We start from the raw sequence: 23,516 nt of genomic DNA, 5'->3' as shown, positions 1-23,516 counted from the left end.
GTGTGTGTGTGTGTGTGTGTGTGTGTGTGTGTGTGTGTGTGTGTAACTAATGAAAAAGGAGGTGATGAACTTGAAAAAGAGAAAGGAGAAGAACATGGCAGGATTGACAAGGAGGAAAGGCAAAGCAAGACTGATATAATCTCAAAAAATTAAAATTATAAGATAAATCCATTGTTTTTCTTGGATATGGGCTCTACCAGTAATATTATCTCTGGGCTTAAGTGGATCACAGTCTTAGTCTCTGAGCTCCATTTTCTCCTTCAATAATTTTTCAAAGAAATTTCTACATAGACTAATTAAGGAATCAGAAATTCTATACATGAGGGGTGTTTGATGTTAAGAATCAGTGGATTGTGTTTCTTTTAAGACCTAGATAGATTGAACAGGATCTGGCTATCTTTAATCCTTATTTCCTGTAACACTGAGTGAATGTTAAAGTTGTTTTTTGCTGATGAAAATTATAATTATATTCTTCTTTTTTTATTAGATATTTTCTTTATTTACATTTCAAATGCTATCCTCTTTGCTAGTTTCCCCTCTGAAAATCCCCTATTCCCTCCATCCTCCCGCTGCTCACCAACCCAACCACTCCTACTTTCTGGCCCAGGCATTTCCCTATACTGGGACATAGAACCTTCCCAGGACCTAGGGCCTCTCTTCCCATTGGTGACTGACTATACCATCTTCTGCTACATATACAGCTAGAGACACAAGTTCCCCCATGTGTTTTCTTTGATTGGTGGTTTACTTCCAAGGAGTTCTGGGGTTACTGGTTGGTTCATATTGATGTTCCTCCTATGGGGGGCTTCAGACCCGTTCAGCTCATTGGGTCCTTTCTCTAGCTCCTTCATTGGGGACCCTGTGCTCCATCCAATGGCATTCACTTCTGTATTTGTCAGGCACTGACAGAGCCTCTCAGGAGACAGCTATATCAGGCTCCTGTAAGCAGGCTCTTATTGGCATCTGCCATAGTGTCTGGGTTTGATGGTTTTTTATGGGATAGAGCCCCAATTGGGGCAATCCTTGATGGTCATTCCTACAGTCTCTGTTCAGAACTTTTTTTTTTTCGAGGCAGGGTTTCTCTGTATACCCAGGCTGTCCTGGAACTCACTTTGTTCCAGTGGCCTCGAACTCAGAAATCCACCTGCCTCTGCCTCCCAAGTGCTAGCATTAAAGGCCTGTGCCACCATACCCTGCTTCTGCTCAGAACGTTGTCTCTGTAACTCCTTCCATGGGTATTTTGTTCCCCCTTCTAAGAAGGATTCTGAGCTTCCGGGCTAATAACCACTTATCAGAGAGTGCATATCATGCATGTTCTTTTGTGATTGGGTTACCTCACTTAGGTGATATTCTCCAGACCCATCCATTTTTCTAAGAATTTCATAAATTAGTTGGTTTTTTAAAACAATTTTTATTAGATATTTTCTTCATTTACATTTCAAATACTATCCTGAAATTCCCCTATACCCTCCTCCCACCCTGCTCCCCAAAGCATCCACTCCCACTTCCTGGCCCTAGCATTTCCCTGTACTGGGAGCATATAATCTTTGCAAGACCAAGGGCCTCTCCTCCCAATGATGGCCAACTAGGCCATAAGATCATTACTTAAGACAATGAGCCCAAGGAGTGGCCAGAGGAAGTTAGCAGCAGCTCTCAGGTAAGTAGTCAGTAAAATAGTATTTCCCAGTTATCTCTTGGATTATATTTTTTCTGGATCAGTCTATATATTTATTTTTTTAATTAGGTATTTTCTTCATTTACGTTTCCAATGCTATCCCAAAAGTCCCCTCATATCCTCCCTCCCCACTCCCCTCAACGCCCCACCCCACTCCCACTTCTTGGCCCTGGCTTTCCCCTGTACTGAGGCATATAAAGTTTGCAAGACCAATGGGCCTCTCTTTCCACTGATGGCCGACTAGGCCATCTTCTGATACATATGCAGCTAGAAACACGAGCTCTGGTGGAGGAGGGAGTACTGGTTAGTTCATATGGTTGTTCCACCTATAGGATTGCAGCCCCTTTAGCTCCTTGGATACTTTCTCTAGCTCCTGTGATCCATCCAATAGCTGACTGTGAGCATCCACTTCTGTGTTTGCTAGGCCCCAGCATAGCCTCAAGAAGAACGAAGACCAAAATGTGGACACTTTGCCCCTTCATAGAATTGGGAACAAAACGCCCATGGAAGGAGTTACAGAGACAAAGTTTGGAGCTGAGACGAAAGGATGGATCATCTAGAGACTGCCATACCCAGGGGTCCATCCCATAATCAGCCTCCAAATGCTGACACCATTGTATACACTAGCAAGATTTTGCTGAAAGGACCCAAATTAATTGTTTTTAATAGCTGCGTAAGACCTCATAAAATTGCAGTTTCTGTAAGGCAAAAAACACTGTCAATAAGTCCAAAAGGCAAAGAACAGTATGGGAAAATATCTTTACCAATCCTAAATCTGATAGGGGGCCAATATCCAATATATATAAAGAACTTAAGAAAACCAAACAACCCTATTTAAAAATGGGGTACAGAGCTAAACAGAGAATTATAAGCTGAGGAATACCAAAAGGCTGAAAAGCACCTAAAAAATGCTCAATATCCTTAATCATCAGGGAAATGCAAATCAAAGCAACCCTGAGATTCCACCTCACACCAGTCAGAATGGCTAAGATCAAACATTCAGGTGACCAGATGCTGGTGAGGATGTGGAGAAAGAGGAACACTCCTCCATTGCTAGTGGTATTGCAAGCTTGTACAACCACTCTAGAAATCTGTCTGGCAGTTCCTCAGAAAATTGTACATAGTACTCCCGGAGGATCCAGCAACACCTCTCCTGGGCATATACCGAGAAGTAGTTCCAACTTGTAATAAGGACACATGCTCCACTATGCTCATAGTAGCCTTATTTATAATAGCCAGAAGCTGGAAAGGACCCAGATGTCCCTGAACAGAGGAATGGATACAGAAAATGTGATGCATTTACTGTACTATTCAGAGTACTATGCAGCTATTTAAAACTATACTCTCTATGCATAGATTTCTTACTTGTTTTGAGACAAGCATGTGAGGAGTTACTAAAGCATGAGCAATGCCATTGCTCCTTGCAAAGTTCAATAAGCATGGGCCATTCAGAGCCCTGCAGTCTGATTAAAACACCACACACCCAGTGGTGAAACACTGTCATGATTCTTACAGAGGCAATCAGTTTCTTTCTCATTAGATTTAGGCCCGGCTAACAAGACAGAACTCATACCATTAACTGGGCCAAGAAGCCATTGCTGCATTATGCCATGAGTCTTAGAGCAAAGCCCAATACTATTATTTTGCTACAAAGGACACGGTATTAAACTGCTCCTTAAGTATTTACCTCAATTCTATTACATTAGTGCAACCCTCAACCTTCATTAGAGACACATTTTGTTTTTTCAGCATATGGTCACTAACAGAGACTTCCATCTGGTCAACATGTAGAGAATAAATGACTATGGAGTTCTCATTTCTAAATGAGAAGTTCTATTATATCCTCTTCTCCTAACATTAATGGCTCCTTGCAGCTGAGGGACCAAAAGGTTTTAAGACCCAGCATTAACAGTGTTTGCTGGACACTGTACTTACACACAGAATCTACGACTACATGTGTAAGTCCTCTGCAAGAACAAGCCTGACAATATCCAAGCATTAAGGAAAGAGGAGATAGTGAAATTCCACACTTGACCAAGGAGCTGTAGACAGGTTTTAGGAAAGTGAGTGTCCATTTTGTTCACTTGATGTTAAACTTCAAATAGTCTTACTGCAGTTCTCCCTTCTCAAATGCCTTTTCCCATAAGTGAGACTAGAGAAAATGGGCACTCCCTAATAGAGGAATAATGACTTGAATATTTATTTCATGTAGAAAAAAATCATATCTTTTCTACTCATTCACTTTAATTTGCATCTCTTTGTCTATTTGTGGGTGTGGAGAGAGTATGTGCATGTCAAGTCATACCTGTAGTTAACAGAGGAAACCTGCAGCAGTCAGCTCTCTCCTTCCCGAGTGTGGGTCTCTTGGGTTGAACTGAGGCTTCATGGTAAGCCTGTTTGTCTGATGAAGCATTTTTTTTCACCTCTCCATTTATTAATTTATTTAATCACTCATATCAGTAAGGATATACTGGTATTTACACTTGGCTAATGACCTGGGGAATATAGGCAGCAAAGCTAAATTTCTGAGTGTGGGAATGCTAGCACCATTCATTCTAAATGAATCTAATTCATAAACACCACTTATCAATGGGACTTTAATTTTCAGAGATGAGAGGTGTTTCCTGATAGGAATAGTGAAAAAAGTATTCAAGACTGATTTAGTCAAACTAGCCTGAAGAGAATGTTAATAGAGGATAATTAATCACAGTGCTCTTTCAGACACAAAGAGGGATTCCAAACATAATTTATATATTTATACAGGTGTTCCGATGAGCTGCCATAAACTTTATAATTGTTTTGCATATGCATAGCATGGCAGATTAGAAGCTTGTAAGAATCTCATCTGTTAAAATCCTTTCAACATTTAAATTTTTTACCGAGGTATATTTCAAAATTTCTTTCAGTCTACACTGCCCTTTAGGTGAAAAAAAAAATAAGGGGAAATAAAAGAATGTGAACTTTAAAGGAATCTCAGTTGGGAAGCTTGGCATTTTTATTACAAAAGCTAGATAGGTAAAAATGACTGACAGAGATTGTTATTGGTTATCATTGGTCATGGCTTAAATGTGCAAAGGATGTAATATTGAGAGGGAAAGAAAGAGAGGAACATGCATGAAGCTGCAACCCTGTGGGCACTTTTGAGAATTACGGGGAAATCTAATTTTTTTTTTTTTTACAGTGGTTAGAACCGTGAACATTTGCTACATGAATTCAAACATTTCAAAGACATGTGTTGTTCTTATTTTTCCTGCCTCACCTTCTATTCTCACATTCTACAAGTGTTTTTATTTTTGTTTCCATCTTTTTCACTGAAAATATTTTTTCAGTGGATAAGCTCTACTGAAACAAAACAGTTCTTTATTTTCCTGGTATCACACTGTGTCTTCAAATACCAGTTCATTAGGCAATGTCCTCACTAACTTTCCTTAGGAAATAACCAATCATGTTATATAGTTTAGATTAAATGTTCTTCATTTCTTAGGGTAGGCCACAAAACATACATCTTAACCATATAAAAATTAAAGGGTCAAACATATAACTTTACATTTCATAGTGACTAGCAGGAGGCTTAGATCCAATGGCAATCTGAGCTATAGGCTACAATAAAAAAAAAAGCCCCAAGGCTGTGCATAATCACATTAGAAGATTCTAAGGTAAACTAAGGGCAATTGAAGTTTTAAGCCATTGTGCTATTGTGAGGACTTTCATGATACTAGAAAATACTGGGCAGATACTGGAGGAACAGATGTGCCAGGAGGCCAGAGGTGCACTTGAACAACAACAACAACAACAACAACAAAAAGATGACAAAGGAACACAAAGAATGTCCTCTACAAAGAAACCATGAGTGTCATTGTCACCTTAGGGCATTTATATATTTTGTATGCTAAGTATGGTGCCTTAGAATTAGGACAGATTTCTCTAAGCATGTAGCAGGATGAGACACAGCTAATGTTGACATTATCAATTCTCGTAAGTTACAGGGTTGAACATGTAGAAGAATCCTAGAAATACCCCTTCATACCATGGTTTTAACTTAAAGCTAAAAAATGGACAGCCACGCAATTGCTTCTCCATAACTGCAGCATAAGAAAGTGCACCTGCTTGAATCATTACTGGCATTTGCTTAACTGAAATTCTCTTCTGTATGTCCTGAAGAAAGATTATAATTGCTTCCCAGGAAGCTGCTACTGTATGTCTTCAGGATGTACGCTGAGCAGCTTTAACTCTCAGTGGAGGTAATGCCACACCATAGTCATCACATAATCACAGTGTCTGGAAGCTAGCACAAGACTGCTGGACTCATTTTCATGCCATGAAGTCAGCCACATGCCTATTGCTTGAACATTTTTAAATGATCACTAAGGTATGTGGTATAAAATGTTCAAATTCCTGTCATAAAAAAAATACTAGAAACATGCTTGGAGACTAAGACAAAAACAGCAATAAGCTTTCCGTTTTCTATGCTTTATTAAGATTGAGTTAGATAATATAAAACCAGTAAATGAGGAGACTGAGCACACTCAATTTGAACTTTTCATTGTCTATAATGGTTATTCTCATCCCTACACTGGCATTTTATGCAGTGCAGAGGCCCTGGATCATGCATGTCCATCTCCCTTCATGCAATCTGCAAATTTGTAGAGTGCAGAGATTATTTCTTTAATGCTTATGTTAATTGTACTTTACACATGATAGCACTTCTATACGTAGAAACCAGATTTGCAAAACCATCTAAATGGGAGTGCTTCACGAACTGCAGTTTGATCTTTGAATGATCTTAAAAGTCTCTAGCAAACACCTAATTGCTAATCCATACCTCATTTTCAGTAAATTGGAATTAAAGAACTTCAGTCATTATACTTTGGGTATCTTAGTTCATTAGCAGTCTTTTACATCTTTTTGGGAACTCTCCCTGGTGGTTCTTTAATATTTTCATCTGGAATCAATAGTCTAAACTGTTGCTCTTTTTTTTCCTTTATAATATATCCTTCCATGGGTAATTGGAAGCTAAAGTACAGAATCTCAATATCTCACAGTCCTATTTTGTCAAAACAAATCAATCAAATGAAGACACAAACAACAAAACCAAAAGCTAGGACAATCAAAGAAAGCCATAATACCCCATCTCTTTCATTGTCTGTCTGCTTTTTAAGTCCATGGGTAGATACTTTTCATAATACCTGAAATAATCTTGGAATAAATGCAAAGTTACAATGTTGGTCAACACCAGGTGAGGATATTAAATATTTCTTCATAAAAACTCAGAAATAGTTTGAATAATTGCATGGAATGTGAATCCACCTACATTCTTCTAAGGATATAATATTATTAGCCATTGCAAATAACTTGATGGTTAAGTTGTTGTCATACTCTCATTACATACTGACAATTATGTTTATATGTCTGTTTAAAAACTGTAGACAGTTATCTGAATAGAAAGAAAGAACATATGGAAAATTAAGAAAAAAGTAAATAACAATTATAAACACAGAACAGTCCATATATTCCTCTTAGCTCTGAAAACAAAATGAGTCCTGAATTGTCTTTTACACATTACTTATTTCTTAAATTCTCTTGAATGTATTTCCTTATATTTTCTTGCATATAATCTATCCATGGCACTGCTCTAACCTTTTATTCTGTTAAGATTATTCTTAAGGAAATAATAGAGTCTCGTTACAGGATTCAAATTGCTAAAAATCATCACATTGGTAAATAATAGTTTTAATGTCTATTAATCTTCTTGTAGAATGTCCATAACTTCTGTATTTCAGTTAAAATTTAGTTATAGAAATAATCATAGAAATAAGTTTTAGATACATGTTTATCAAGGTAGTTTCTTTAGGTTGAAAGCTCAATAATTCCAATACAGAAGCTAAGAGTGTAAACAGCACAAGTTTTAGCAAGTAATAATTGTTAATTGAAATACAAATTCAAGTATTTCATTATTCATCAGGTAAATATGATTTTACTTATGATTCCTGAGACAAATAACAACTTCTATGAAAGGTATGCTAGGTTTGTCTTAAGCAATTCACAATGATTTATCTAGACATAAGCATGTCTATTTTATACACAGCATCTGACATGTTAAATTGTTCTTCTTAAGATAAAGATAAAGTTCTCTTTATAAGAGTTAAATAGGAAATCAATAGGTTAAGTCCGATATCTGTAATGCCAGCTTTCAGACATAGAAGCGTCTGCAACCAATGATACTTGACACTCATCTAATTAAAGGTAGTAATATTTACACAGAGGGAATATGTAAACCAAAATGATAAGTAGTTTGTTATTCCAAAAATGTAATTAAGGAGGAATTAGAAAAGGAATTAGAAAAGGCAGAGTCAGTAAGTTATAGAAATAGCATTCACACTTGACTTGTTCATAAGTCTCAGGGCTAACTTGATTTCCTCACCAAACACAGGTATAACAACATACTTAGCTTCCTTTAATGCTGTCAAATTCATTAATTTATATCCTGATGATTACTGTGATGGCTGTTACTGGTTGTCAGCTTGACTACATTGGGAATGAATTTAGAAACGGAGAGCACACCTGTGATCCAGATTTTGAGGCTGGCAGACACAGGTCTTTTCATGGGAATCTTGAGGTATAGTGGCTGTGAAGAATTTAGGCCCACACAAAAGTACATGCCTTTAATCCCAGAAGACTGAGAAAAACAGATCTCTGAATTCAAGGTCAACCCTGGACAAAGCATATGCAGTTTGTATAGCATACATATGCACAGTGCTCACAGGATGCAGAAGAGGACATCATGCTCCCTGGAACTGGAATTAAAGGCTGTTTGTTTATATTTGAATACTGAGAACTGAACCTAGGTCCTCTGCAAGAACAGCTAGTGGCCTTAACCACAGAGCCAGCTCTGCAGCCCTATCTGCCACGCTTTATTCAAGCTACTTATATTCTGTGCAAATCAGCACTCACAGATATAATTGCACACTGTCCCTTCCATCTGCTGAAAATGTATGTAGACACTGAAATTAATCACGCTTCCTCTCTCTCACCTTCTTTCCCTTCTCTTCTTCACCCTCTCCTTCCTCTCCCTGATTGCTTCTTCTGCCATTTTTTATTTAAGCAATTTCAACTTGCCCTTCATTTAAAACATCTCTTTATAGATGTGAGAATGACCTTGAAAGATGGAATTCAGTCACTAGATCTTCATTTTCGTTATTACTGACCTCACCTGTTAATCACACTGTCTGCATAACCTTGGGCCAAGGGGAAACCTGGAAGGTGCTAAGAAAGCTCTGAGGATCAAACAGAGGGAAGACAGTGAAGGTGATGGTAAGAGATAGGGGAGAAAATACAGCTTGAAGTTTTAGAAAACTTCATGTTGCAATTCCATAACATCGTTATGTAGCTTCATAGGCCCCCCTCTTTGAGAGGGCATAGCTTTAAATGGGTGTTGGGAATAAGAGAGGGAGAATGAGCTGGGCTTTTCAGAGGCAGTGGAATTACATATGTATTACTAAGCGGCTTCCTGGTCTGTTTGATTCACAGAAGATAATGCTCCGCATATTGCTCCAGCTGTGCTCCCTCCGCAGACACACACTGGCTCTGAGAGCAGCTGTTCCTTCACATGCAGTTTTATTTGCATCGCTGGGAAAGAGCAGCCTGGCCCATGAATAAAACATATTTCTCTGCCATGCACTCCCTGTGAGTTACCTTAGCTAAACTTTTTACATTTGAGTACAAGCAGCTAGTGAGAAGGAGTTCTTTTTTTAAAAAAGAAAATCTACCTAAATATTTTATGACTCTGTTATGTAAATAATCTCAGGTTATGGGGGCTTCATTAAATATTGGAAAATATAGATAATATAGTTATTTTTCTATTGTCACTATAGCAGAAGGATTTTCAGTAATCCTATGTCCTAATTTTGCAGCCAAAATGTTATGTCTTTTAAAGATACTTTCACTGTGAAAAGTACTCTAGTGTATTGGTGTTTACAAGTTTATTCATTTTGCTTTAAAAACAATGGAAAAACAACCCAACTCAATACCAAATAAATCACACTGTAAGGATTGTGTATAATAATGCATACAATAGGATATTACTAATAGTGACAATGAAAAAGAAATATTTAACATCCCTTCTCTTGTCCAAGCCCACAGTATTGTTACAATGTGTCTTTAAGTTCAGAACTATCTCCTGTTTGTAGATCCACATTATTATCTTAAATATATACTATATATACTAAATATATTATCTTAAATATATACTTAAATATATTATTTATAGAAAATCATTTATTAAAATAATGAAAGACCATAAATCTTAAATTCAGCAATGGAGTTTGAAGAATATTGAGTTGTCTTTTTATTTGTCCTTTCTTGGTTTAAAAGAAATCAGCTGCTGCTTCCTGGAAAAGTTTATAATTTATGTACCCTATTGCTTGTTTTAATCATTTGTCACTGCCTCCCTCTCTACCTAATGGGAGCTCTTGGTGTGATATTTATGAAGATTAATAACACAGTGTTAATTTACAATTTTGAGAAATTCCATTCACCTCTGTTAATCTTCTCACCACATAAGATCAACACATTAGCTTGCAATTCTTCTCGTCAATTATATTTACATACATGAAAAGTTTCTTCTGAAATAATGGCTTGGTAATTTTTTTAAGCTTCAGAAAATGAAAGTCATTCTTTTTAACTGAATCGTTTATATCCACTATTACTCTTTGAGGTTCTCCAAGCATGAACAAAATGGAACATAAGGCAAATAATGTTTGATTCCCAGTTTTAAATGAGAATGCAAGCTCCTTTCTTCAAATTTTCTTTAGAATTTCGAGACAGTGAGAGAACACTAGCCAAGAGCCAATGTTTTTGTAAAGCTTCTGCATTCTAGCAGTCACCAAAGACAAACAGGAGAGAGTGGATGAAAGAGCCATTAGACTTAATGGCATCTTATTTACTATTGATAAAGATATCTGCAGAAACATTTTGCCCACATGAATCCTATGGAAGTGTGAATTTTAAATAGATTTTGAAAGGGTTCTCTTAATTATCAACAAGGACTCTGCTAATAAATAAGGGCACCTGTGTACAAGAGTTGTTTGTTTTTTTAGGCTAAAATGCTTCACAGTATTCACAGAAAATATCGTTACCAGTGTGGGGATGGAAGAGACGAACATATAAGCTGTTGTCAAGCTGTGGCTCCATGCAGAAGGGCAAAAAGAAGTATAATGAACAAAATTAAAGGGTGCAAGAGGAGAATGAGATTATTCACCATACATAAATCACAATCTCTATGGATTGTTTTCTGTGGTTTTTCAGGTGCTTTGTCTGCCACTGTTACATAATGTTCCCTATTTCATGTTGGAGGATGCAAGAGGAAAGCAAACACATCCATTCAGAGTAAGTCTAAGCAACTGACAACTAAATGTAAAATGTTCCCAAATAGTGGGGCTATAGAGAAAACTGAATGGCAGAAAAATATTTAAGAATTTGGGCTGGAGTTTCTATTTTACATAGGTCTTACAAAAGATCTCAGCCAACAGACATTGGCATTTGGAGAGCTGTGGGCCACCAAAAGGAAGAACCAAAAGGTTGGTGTGCTCTGAAGATGGTATATTTAACTTTATAAAAGTAAAACAGGGAGACATCATCCATAGCTAGAAATGGAATCAGATAAGATTCTACAGAAATGAGTAGAAAACTAGACAGGAAAGTAACTGACACAGATACTGTGCAACATTCAGAATTTACTGAGCTTGAGAAATGAATGCAGTGAATGGCTTTTGGAAGAGAGCAAAAACCTGATGCATCTTCTAAAGATGGTTTCTGTCTTGTCCTTTAGTAGAACACAGAGAGAACAAAAACTCAGAAGTCTTTGTTACCAAGGAGTTGGAAGACAAAGGTCAAGGTCAGAGCTTTAGGAAGTTGTGATATGAAATAATACAGTAGAGACATGGATTTTAAAGCTCATGGATTCAGAGTGAGCTATATAAAGGGGAAAATAATTCTATAAGGATTTACAGCATTTGAGCAAGCAATATTTTATAATTATCTTTAATTGGACTGATCTGCAAAGATCAAGTTTAAAGGGTGATGCACATGCACTTGGTTTAGGAGTTCAATAGTTTACAATAGGGGTATGAAAGAATAGATGGGTATTTAACCTGGAAATGAGTGTGGCATGTATTGTAAAATATGATTCATCACTATATAAGGTAGTTAAAATTTGAGACTATAGTTTATATAAAGATCAATTTAGAGTTGTAAAAGAATATGCAAAGGATTTCGGAAAGAGGTCTGAGCTTGCTAGAAAATTAGGAGAGTAGTATTGTGGATGACAACCCAAAGCAAGTTATCAAAGTGTGTGACCATGCTGTCTGATAAGATGTACTCTTACTTTTAAAATACTTTCCCTGTGCTTCTTTGCCTGATGCATCCAGTAGTGCATATATATGTGTGTGTGTGTGTCTGTGTGTATATATATATATATATATATATATATATATATATATATATACAATTAAAATAATAAAGGAGGCTGAATACGAAGGAGGGAGAGAAATAAAAGGTCAAACATTGCAGGTGATTCAGATAAGAACCCCAAATTTTCTTCGTACCACCATCTCCATGACTCTGTAGTCTATTGTCTACTTCACATATACAATTATATTTCTCATAAATACCTAAGCAAATTCCACATATATACAAGCAAGCAAAAGACTCATAATCTACCCTTCACAAAACTTGATGTTTTTATTCTGAATACCCCCAAAGAATTGTCTAGTTAAAACCCCAAAGAAGTCTTTACAGACAAATTATAGTGACCAAAAGTAGCTAAGCTACCAGGTAGCTACACTGCCTCAAAAATACTATACTGTCAAACAGTGATTTTTGTATGATAATCATTGCTTTCATTACAGTCCAGAAAACAATTATCTATTTTAAAAAAGAAGATTACTTATTCATTCCTTTAGCCTCCTCTTAAAGACCGTAGGTCATGGACATTTGGAAACGCTCTCCAGCCTCATATACTACAGCCTTGCCATCTTCTTAGTTCCTTGAACAATCAAGCTCTTCTCTCTCTTTTGCATCTTGTAAGCCCATTTGAAGCAAAGCACTCTCGGTTGTTTCAAGTTCTGTTTCAGATATATTCTCCAGTATCTGTCAAAGCAACCCTCCCTGTCACCTCTGGATACTCTATTTCAATAATTCATGACTTGCTGCTGTTTCCTACCTTCCTCACTTGTACTATAACATCCAAGAACTCATGGGCTTTGTCTAATTTATTCATTGTTCTAGTTCCCAATACAGTGCTTGGCAAATTAAAGGTACTAAATGAATATTTGTTAAATGAATAAATTAAAGGAAAGTGTTCTGAATAGAAAGCATCTATTAGCAATATTTCCTGGTCTGAGTTAAAAAAAATCCCCTAAGTTTTGTGGTTTTCTTAGGTGGAAAGTGGAGAATTACACTTAAAATAGAAGAAGCCTCATAAATTTAGAGCTATTATTAAAATAAAACAAATTATAGTTTTGAGTAAGAAATTATGGTTTTTCTGCTGAAAATGAAAATCTGTGGTAAGATGTAAGTTTTGTATAAATACTTTTGTAAAATATGATGCATATATTTAATTATATTTAACTTTCATAACAAAGAATTTGAAGGCAGCTAAATATATTGATTTAAGGTGGCGCATGCCTTTAATTGGGAGGCAGAGGCAGGCGGATTTCTGAGTTCGAGGCCAGCCTGGTCTACAAAGTGAGTTCCAGGACAGTCAGAGTTACACAGAGAAACACTGCCTCAAAAAACAAAAAAAAAACAAAACAAAAAAAAGTATTCATTGTAAAAAGATAAATGAACATTTATTACCTATCGATTTTATCCTTGTTTGCAAAGATAAGATAATGGCACTAGAATATGTTTTCAATTACTGGACATTGTCATTAGAGATAGGTAATATTTTTAAAAAGCACCTTGTGTTCAGGTAAGTATAAATGTAGGTAAAAGAGTAGAGCACAGTATTCAAATATAGACGTTTTCTTTTCAGCCCCATGTGCCACATGTCTTTTCAATCATAGTAAGAAGTTGTACTACCTTAGATGGATGAAGTATGGTAACCAGCACTCAATCATAATACATTGGTGAGACATAGCAGGGCAAGAACACTGGTCCTTATACCATTCAGGACAATTCTTCCCAGTGATACATGACTATGAATGCCAGCCCTGGTGAATCCTTGCAAAGGGAAATAGTCACTAAAACAAAAACATGGAATCCTTGACACACTTCCAAGAAAGTTGGAGTCATCGTTTACATGTAAAATGTGAAAATCTCTTTTGATTGCATTCAGTGGCTGATTTGCTAACAATGTGTATTCAAAGAGGCATTATTTCCTCTCTGTGCCATTTTTCTTCTTTTCAACACTAACATCTGTAGTCCACATCTGTACCAACATCCTTCCCTTCTTTAGAGCCTGCCGGAATTTATTTTGTCTACTAAAAATAGAAGTTTTGCAGCTCAACATCCTTTTTTTTTTGTATTTTGAGAAATTAGGGAGTTAAAAATGTGCAGTGCTGTAATTACTAAACTATATATTACTGATAATCACGCTTTGGCATGGTGAGCAGTACCTTGTAAACACATTTCTAAGAGAACTTTTATCAGAAAAATAAATGGAATTGACCTTATTCTAAAATTTAGGAATTCAGAGACATATTTTGTCCATCATTAATAATTCAAGATGCAATGATAAGGCAAGGAAAATGGCTGCTTGAAAATAAAAACAAATTAATACCAGAAGGCATTAATACATGGATATTGATGCACAAACACACAAAGTCACATGAATACTACATGTCCATTACAGAGATCCTGTTCTTCATTATTTATTTTACAAGCATGAAAGCAATTATTGCAATCAATTGAAGCTGATTATCTGATGTTAAAACATGTATATCCTTTTGGGATATACACAAACCAAACATGAGTTAGTAAGGCAATCCAAGTAGACATCTACAGGTTCCTATGCAGATGATACCAATGTTCATCTTCAAGTAGGATTTGTTCTCTAATGACCCATAGGTTTAGAGTAGTCTATGTAAGCACAGGTAGTCGATGAATGTATTATAATTAATTTAACAGAGGAAAAACAGTAAGCTATAAAGAATACTCTCAGAAATATTGGAGTAAAGAGAAAGCAGATTGTATCCGAGTACAATCTCAGTTAATTCTAGGTCCTGACAGGTAAAATGTAATTATAGAAGAGAGGAGTGAAATTTTTACCATTATAACGGAAAATATTTTAAATATTGTATTTTTGACTACATGACAATTAAAATTCATCACGTTCTCATCTTTAAGACATATATTATATGTTTGCATGTGATTGTGCTTCGCCTGTATTTATGTAAGTATACCATGCATGTTCCTGGTGCCTATGAAGTCAGAAAAGGATATAGGATTCCAGAAACTGGAATTACAGAAGGTTGTAAGCCACCACTTACGAGCTCTGTAAGAAGAATTAGGTGCTCTTAGCCCTGAAGCCACCTCTCTAGCCCCTCACAATTGTTTTTGTGTGTGATCTTTTGCACTATCTATTACCCTTACTTTTCATCCCATTTCAGGTAACTGATACAAAAGAATGTTTCAAATACAACTGCTAAGAATGATGTTTGACATTTGCTTCTTTCATAAATATGTGGCTCCATGTCTGATATTAAAACTGTCACATTAATTATGCAGATATGAATCTAGAAAGGTGAGTGGTTGATTCTGGGATACACATTTAAAGTAACTGTAGATAGTTAACAGAGATATATTTCACTTTTCACAAATGTTTGCTCATGTATACTATCTTTTGGGAAGTAGAGGTAGATGTGGATATGGGTCCTCATCTCTAGTTTGATGCTATTAGGAAGTGATAGCTACAGGGCAAAGTCGTATTTTACTTTAAGAAATTGGCCTGTCATAAGTTTAACCTGCTTCAGTGGAAGCAGCATTGCTTTGACTCATTGTTGTGAGAATTGGACCAATTCGATGGGTGTGGAACAGGACAGTGCTTCAGGAGATGAGTGAGCAGGACAGTAGGATGAAAGACCATGCGTAGAACCCTCAAGTAATTAAAGCTATAGGAAAATATATCATTTTCTAGGTTCTAGGAATAAACGACTAAAATTAAAGGTCGTTTGAGGAGTGGGAATGAAATCTAATGCACTAGAAGCTCCTTAAAATAATACATATATTAAAATATCTAAGTGAAATCATCAAACAGTGATGGAGAAAACTGTGAGAACAAACCCTTCCCAACATTAACCTTAAATGTAAAGGGCTTCAACACATCAATGAAAAGATGAATTTGAAGTAGTAGACCGAACAGGAAAATGTTTCTCATAGATTCGCTTGCAAGAAGCATGGTGCTACAAAAGACATCCATAAACTGAACGTCAAAGCTTGGAAGTCAAACTAACAAACTGGACTGTGAATCCTTATATATGGTAAAAATGGGTTTTAAACCAAAACTAGTCTGAAGAGGTGAGGAGGGTACATATATTGCCAATTCATTAGGAAGACATAGCCATTGCACAGATTTATATACTGAATCTTAAGGCTCACAATCTCATAGAATAAACACCGCGAGAAAAAAAAAATCACATTATGTATCCCAAAGCAAGTCAAACCTTAATAAATAGAATAAATTGAAATAATTCCATATATACTATCAGACCACAGTAAACTAAAGCCAGATAGCAACAGTAAGCCTACCCTCACAAATTAGAACTTAAAGCCCACTCAGCAGGAGGAAGATCATTCCTGGTACTGGAAGCCTAATCATGGTTAGTGAAGTAAAGAATCTATAACTGACACTTTTTCAGACAAGACTTTGTTTACTACATTGTAAATCTTATCCATATAATAGGAGCTAGCACTTATTAACAAAGAAGCCTGTGTTTCCACCAGAGACTGTCACAGACAACTCCAATTTGAGATGATTCAGATATCAAAAGTTTGAGGAACCAAGCCACAATGGATGCATCAATATCACAGCTCTTGTATTTTTGCATCAGAAAGCAACAAAAAGAGAGGTGGAAAATATAAAAGCTAGAATGGCAGGAAGACATTAGTAAACCACTATCTCTGAGAAATGGCTGCATAAGCAAGGCCAGAATACTGAAAACAACAATGGACATGCTAATTAGGAAGAAAAAGAATTTCATGTATCCCACACCTAGACAGCACCTCTGTTTGACTGTTGGGAGAAGTAGAATTGTCCTCACCCAGGAATGAAACCCTTTACTAGTTGTTCATGAAGAGTGGTAAACTTTGAAGCCATATGTACACAAGCAGCAAAAATGGATTTAGTGTGTCCAAAAAATGGGACTCAGCACATTGCATTTATATATGTTGGTGTATACACAATACACACAATACACACACACACATATGCATACACACACACATACCATATTTATCCTCATCAAAGAAAAGGATACCAGTTTGAGAGAAGATGTGATGGGTTTAGGAAGGATAGCTGGTAGCTGGAAGGGAATAGAAGAAGTTAAACTGATATAATTATATTTCAACTAAAAACTTTGAATAAGAGTTAAACAGTCTTGGCATACATCTTTAGTTCAAGCACTTGAGAGGTAGAGACAGGTGCCTCTGTGAGTTGGAGGAAACCTGGTTTACAGAGCAAGTTTCAGGATAGCTAGGGCTACACAGAGAAACCTTGTCTCAAAATAAGCAAGCAAGCAAGCAAACAAACAAATAAATAAATCATTTAAAAGTACATAAATACTTGGGGATTAATCAACATATTTTCAAAGAAAAGTAAATTAGAAAGTAGCCAAAATTGGAGGGGATTTAAAGATTCCCGAAGTCTAATAAAAACAAGTACACAACCCACAGAGCATCTAGAATAGAGACTATGCAGTCTCAAAAGAAAGTTTATATTTATAGGTAATACCAGTGAAAAATCAGAAAGAACAGAATTAAATAACAGCATTATGCTCGTTAAATTTCTTGAAAAGAAATAAAAACAAAGCCCAAACTAATAAAAAGAAAGTAAACAACGAATAAAGAAAGAGAGAGAGAGAGAGAGAGAGAGAGAGAGAGAGAGAGAGGGGGAGGGACGGACGGAGGGAGGGAGAGAGAGAGAGAGAGAGAGAGAGAGAGAGAGAGAGAGAGAGAGAGAGGCAACAAATAACAAATGTTGAACATGTGGGGAAAGAGGACCATTATGCGTTTTTTTGATGAAATGGTAAACTAATGGAGTCTTTGAGGAAATCAGTATAGATGCCTATAAAATTTGAAAAATAAAACTACCATTTGCCTCAGCTACATCACTCCTGTGAATATTCCCCGAAGACATTTCATACTAGCTCAGAGACATTTGTATTCCTGTGGTAGTCACCACTGCTCTCTGGACAGTAGTAAGAAAATGAAATCAATCATTATTGATTGTTCTTGTTTTCATCAACAAATAAGTGGATGATAAAGATAAAAAGTATAAGAAAATGATGGACATTAAAATGTATAATTTTTCAATAGTCCTCTTTAAACAAAATATATGTTCCTCAAATATTTTCAAATATTTAAAATTTAAATCAAGTATTAAAACATAATCAAATATAGACCAAAAGGTGAATGAAAAACCTAAGTTGTTAAATATCTGTACAGTCCTACAAAATGCAAATGTAAACAATCTGAATTGAGAGAACAGAAAAATTAAAAAAATATATAGTAGATGTGGAATATTGAAAAGGAAGTCATTTCCCCTTTTCTACATTTCTTGCTGACCTCTGCATATGCACATTCATATATATGAATTTATACACATACACAAGTAGTCATATGCTAAATTTAAATACATATACTTAATACATACAAAATATATGTAATATTTGGAAACACATAAAGAAAAGTCATGGGAAGGATCACATCTGTAAATAGGCTTTTTACACTTCAGTGAAACAATGTTTACCAGTTTTTGCAATTCTTACAGTAGTACAGGTCATAAAGCAAAACTAAATGTAGTAAAGTGAATAAGGGATGTGAATACACTAACTACAACAGAGTGGGTTGTAGAATCATCGGTTTGTGAAACAAGTAAAAACAGACACTGATTAATGTTGAGTAACTGAAGGATTTAAAAAAAATAGTTAGCTTTAGAAGTTTTTACTTATAGTCAGCAGAAACCTCTCTCGGTTAAATTCACTAAATACAATAAACCATTTGACCCGTCCTAAAGCTAGGTGAACCCTGCATAAATATGAACATGGTGTTTCATGTGGAACCCTCACTTAACTTCTGGTGTAAAAGTAATATTTCTTAAGGCTATTATTAGAGATAATCTGAAAATTATTTTTATTATAGTTACAAACTAAACATTTTTTATAAATTTTTTTTGATTTGTATCATTTTTATATTTTGTTACTTACAGACACAGAAACTACACTAGTTAATCCACTCCTGTTTTTGCGAGATACTCCAAATTTTGAATAAATGAATAAAGACCCTTGTTACTTTCAAAGCCATTGTGACTTTCCTGGCTTATGAAATTACTAACACAAGTAATTCTATTTCATTTCTTTTGACAATTTAAAAGAAAACTCTGACAGAGGATTATGGTTCATTCAAAATAAGGACATACACTCTTTAATTCTAATAAAGGATTCCTTCACAATTGACTGTCTACTTTTAGGGATATTTTACTTATCTACTATGAGGCTTGACCCATTACCACATCATAAGACATCTCTCAAAGACACTCATTAACAGACAGTTTTAGTACTCTCATGACAGTATCAATATAGTTTTATGTGTTTTCATTAACTCCAAAAGTTTGACAATTTTTATGGCCTGAGACTATAAGCATAACTTTGAGCACTCATTCATTTCTACTCCTTTGGTACCTGAAAAACAAAATTCATCTCCAAGAGAAAGGAGAAGAAGGTAAACAATGCAGTATAAAATGTCAAAAAAAAAAGCCACCTTGTTATTTGTATATAAATCCATGACCAAAAAGATAAATTTCAAAATGACAACAGGTTATTGCAGTTTATATGCAAATCTAGATGTTTAGGCATAACATTTATAAAATAAAAATTCTATCCTCCAGAACTGAAACACCAGAAATAAACTTAAGTTTAGTTGTTTCTTTGTAGTTAACAAAACTATCCTATTCTTTGATTTTTCAGATGATCTAAAAATAATTTCAACTCTTTCACTGATATTAAATATCTATTTTTATAACAGAAATGTCACTAAATAATTCTATTTATAAATATTATGCAAGAAATTCAATAAATCTCTGGGTTTTTCTTTAACTTATCTTTTATCTTATCAATTCCCAAATGTATATAATAATTTTGGTTTACCATGTGTAACTTTCAAAGTACAACTATTATGGGAAATACACAGAAATGACATTAATATTAAGCAATATTCAAAAATGATCTATTCCTTTTCATAAGTTCTTAAATATTCATATTAAATGGTTACAAAAGCAATAGTTATTACTAGTCTTCACTTTCCTAAGAAATTCTATCAATGTAATAATTTTGGCTGCTGAATAATTTTAGATTTTTTTAATAAGTAACAATATTTTACTTTAGATGCTCCCTTTAGTTTTCTTTATTCTTTTGTTGTTCATAATTATCAAAATTATAGAAAATTAAGATCTTTTCAATTTATTAATTTTCTTCTTTTCAGTAATATAAATTTATTTGTAATAGTGTTACTTAACAAGAACCTGTAATGATATTGAGACATAAGAATATTTTAGTGTCTATAAGCAAATTTCCTTAGATCTCATGAAACCTAAACCTTTAATTATACAGCTGCTAAAATAATCATCTGTAATCTTTAACTGAACAATTCCATGGACATATTAGAATTCACTGTCCATTTAGCTTGGTAGTCTCCTAAACTATTACTTTTATCATAAATAGTACTAGGAATAGGACACTGAAATACACCACTATAATAAAGCCTTAAATTCAGTATCAATATTCATGTTTTCATTCATTTTTCAATGCTTACAAGTTAAATGGAGTTCACAGCTCTATTTTCTATAATTTCAAAGGTGGCACACAGAGACAAAATGACAATCAGGTCAAGTATTACAAGGGATACAAAGAATCAGAAAACAGGAAGTTTGACTTTGTAAGTTCTTTTGTCTATATTTTATAAATTACAACATATGTTTATTCTCTTTGTACTATAATTTTTAAATATTCATTTCTCAATAATATGTTTACACAAGACAGTTTGAATGACTCAAACTGAAAAGAAAACTTCCAGAGCTCCAAAATAAAGGGGAAAAAAAGTAAAAAATAAAAATGACTGTATAGTTTGTTTATGAGATAGCCTTTTACTTATTAGAGTAGATATATGTATATGCATACATGCACAAGCATATACATAGATACATATATAATTTACAAATAAAGTCTCATGAAGACTCTTGATAATAAAGTTTTGAGACTGAAAAACAGTTAAAATCAGGAAAAAATTTTGTCAAAAGTAAATAAACAATAAGACCTTCTCCCATCAACATGGCTTCCACTCTGGAGGATTTATTAAATCCTGAATACAATCCTTATACAGAACATTCCTTATCTGAAAACAAAACTAAATTTGCATTTTTGCCCTAGTATTGAAAGTTTAGGAAGTAAATCAAGACAAAAATTCTCCTTTAACTTGGTTCTTTACTTTGGTAGAGTTGAAATCCCATATCTTTCCTAAGTTTTTGTACCAATGATCTCCTCTAGGCTGATGGGATCTAAAGTGTTTTTTTTTCCAAAGTTAAACAATCTAATAGCAATTCTTAAGAATCAGGAAGATAATAGCTGAATAGTACTTTTGCAGGCAAATGGAGGAATCTTGAGACCATCGTACTGAGTGAGATAACATAGTCCCCAAAGGCCATGAATGGAATGTACTCACTTGAAAGTAGATATTAGACTTAAAATACAGGATACCCATGCTATACTCCACAGAACCAAAGGAGCTAATCAAGAATGAAGGCACAAGTGAGAGTTGCCTGGGGCTATCACGGAGAAGCTAAAAACTAGCAGGTAATCTTCCTGAGATGGTTGCACCATGGACTGTCAAAGTTAACGACAGATTTACTTCTCTAGATAAGGCTGAGAAGAATTTCATTTCAGGGAAGATTCCTGCTATTAATATGAAATCCCTTTTATTGTTAAATATATCTCTACCTATCTGTCTATCTATCTATCTATCTATCTATCTATCTATCACTAGATATTATTAGCCGACACCTTTGAGCAGATCTGCAGAACAATGAGGATATAGTGATACTATATAGACAAATGGAAGATTTAATTATTAATGATAATTCTATAAGAATTCCTAAAATTACATTAGTAATTACTAAGTTCTTTTATAAATATGACTGCTATTAAGTCCTCTCTGATAATTAAAACCAGCAATGAGAACTCTGCTAGTCTTCAAGTATCACCAGTTAATTGCTTCTGAGATAGCAAGCAGGCATCTACAAGTGCATATTCCAAGAGGTTGTAACACCATTAACCAAAGAACATAAAAAAGGAACTAACAATTTACTGTAGGTGTAAGGACAGAAGATAAAATATTGAGTGAGATTATCTATACAAAACTTCACTAATATCTTAGTCACAAAATTATGGTTTTTAACTTTCAATTAACCTGTTCGTCTTGTGACAGATAATGAATGTTTAGCCAGATAATTACTTTTGGATATGCATGTAAATACTCTCTGTTGTAAACTTCCTATTCAATTCATGATGTGAATTTATGTGTAAACGTCTGGTGAACTTTTTTACCACGTGATCATGTATTCTAAAAGATTTGAGAGAGAGAGAGAGAACTTTTAGAACTGAACTCAAGAACTAAGAAGTAAAGATGATTGGGAATAAACACATTGAAAATAAAAGCATTATGATTGATGATTATTACACTGAGTACTAGGAAAGAGCAAGATTAGAAGAAGAGAACAGAGAAATTTTTAGAGAACAGGAGAGAACTTCCTTATAGAGCTTTTTGAAGCACTTTTCAGAGAGAACTTTTTGGAGGAGAACTTTTGTAGAAACTGTTTGAAGAACTGATTAACTTAGAAATAAAGGCTAACACCTCTTTTAAAAGTGTCCTTTTATCTTCCTGCAACTTCAACTAGCAGCCTGGGAGTTATAGCTCTGCAGTTTCTGAAGAAGTGAACAACAATTACTTTACTTAATCTCCTGCTATTTTATGATGAGGTGTTAAATATCAGAGAGCATAGTTTCTGGCCTCGGGACAACTCAAGACAGACAGGTCAGACCAGCAGCAAAATGACTTAGACTTAAGATAGGTAAACTTTTTATTATTAACTAGCAGTTATAAATGCTTTTCAAAACCAAATCTTGGCCCTGCTGACTCTTTCCCCTCTGCTGCTTCTAGAAGAAACATGAAAGAAGGACAGCCATGGTTGGGTCCCAACAGAGGGTGATTGAATCTCACTTAGAAGGGGTAATACAGTAGTCATAAGAAGAAGATGAAAAGAGGGAATTGAGTGGGAGAGGAGATGGGGAGGGAAATGCGTATGTGTGTGTTCAGGATCAGGGATGAGGAGGAGAGGATGGATAGCCAGGTGGCCATGAGAATGAATGGAAATCTGCAACTGACTGTGGTTATGAAGTAGGGGGACTCTCCAGGATGAGGGAGAGAGAGAGAGAGAGAGAGAGAGAAAGAGAGAGAGAGAGAGAGAGAGAGAGAGAGAGAGAGAACAAGGGAGGTTCCCAAGAATCAATGGAGGTGTCCTTAGATATGGAACCTGAAGAGGACATTTCCCATAGCAAGGCAGGCACTCCAGTGGAGT

At 35.1% G+C, this 23,516-nt stretch overlaps 1 protein-coding gene across 3 annotated transcripts in view; it reads right to left on the bottom strand.

Moving 5' to 3' along the window:
• Grid2 (glutamate ionotropic receptor delta type subunit 2) overlaps positions 1 to 23,516 on the bottom strand; it is a 1,450,739-nt gene that overhangs the window by 829,733 nt on the left and 597,490 nt on the right. The window contains exon 1 of one of the 3 annotated variants that reach the window (XM_029478538.1): positions 17,119 to 17,186. The exons of the other annotated variants lie outside the window; for them this stretch is intronic. The gene's annotated coding sequence lies outside the window, so the exon portion shown is untranslated. Of the gene's footprint in view, positions 1 to 17,118; positions 17,187 to 23,516 lie in introns of those variants that run through there. 3 annotated transcript variants of the gene reach the window in all.

This window comes from Mus caroli, chromosome 6 (genome assembly GCF_900094665.2).
Source record: "Mus caroli chromosome 6, CAROLI_EIJ_v1.1, whole genome shotgun sequence".
Taxonomy (NCBI): Eukaryota; Metazoa; Chordata; class Mammalia; order Rodentia; family Muridae; genus Mus; species Mus caroli.
This window is presented reverse-complemented; position numbering and strand designations above follow the sequence as displayed.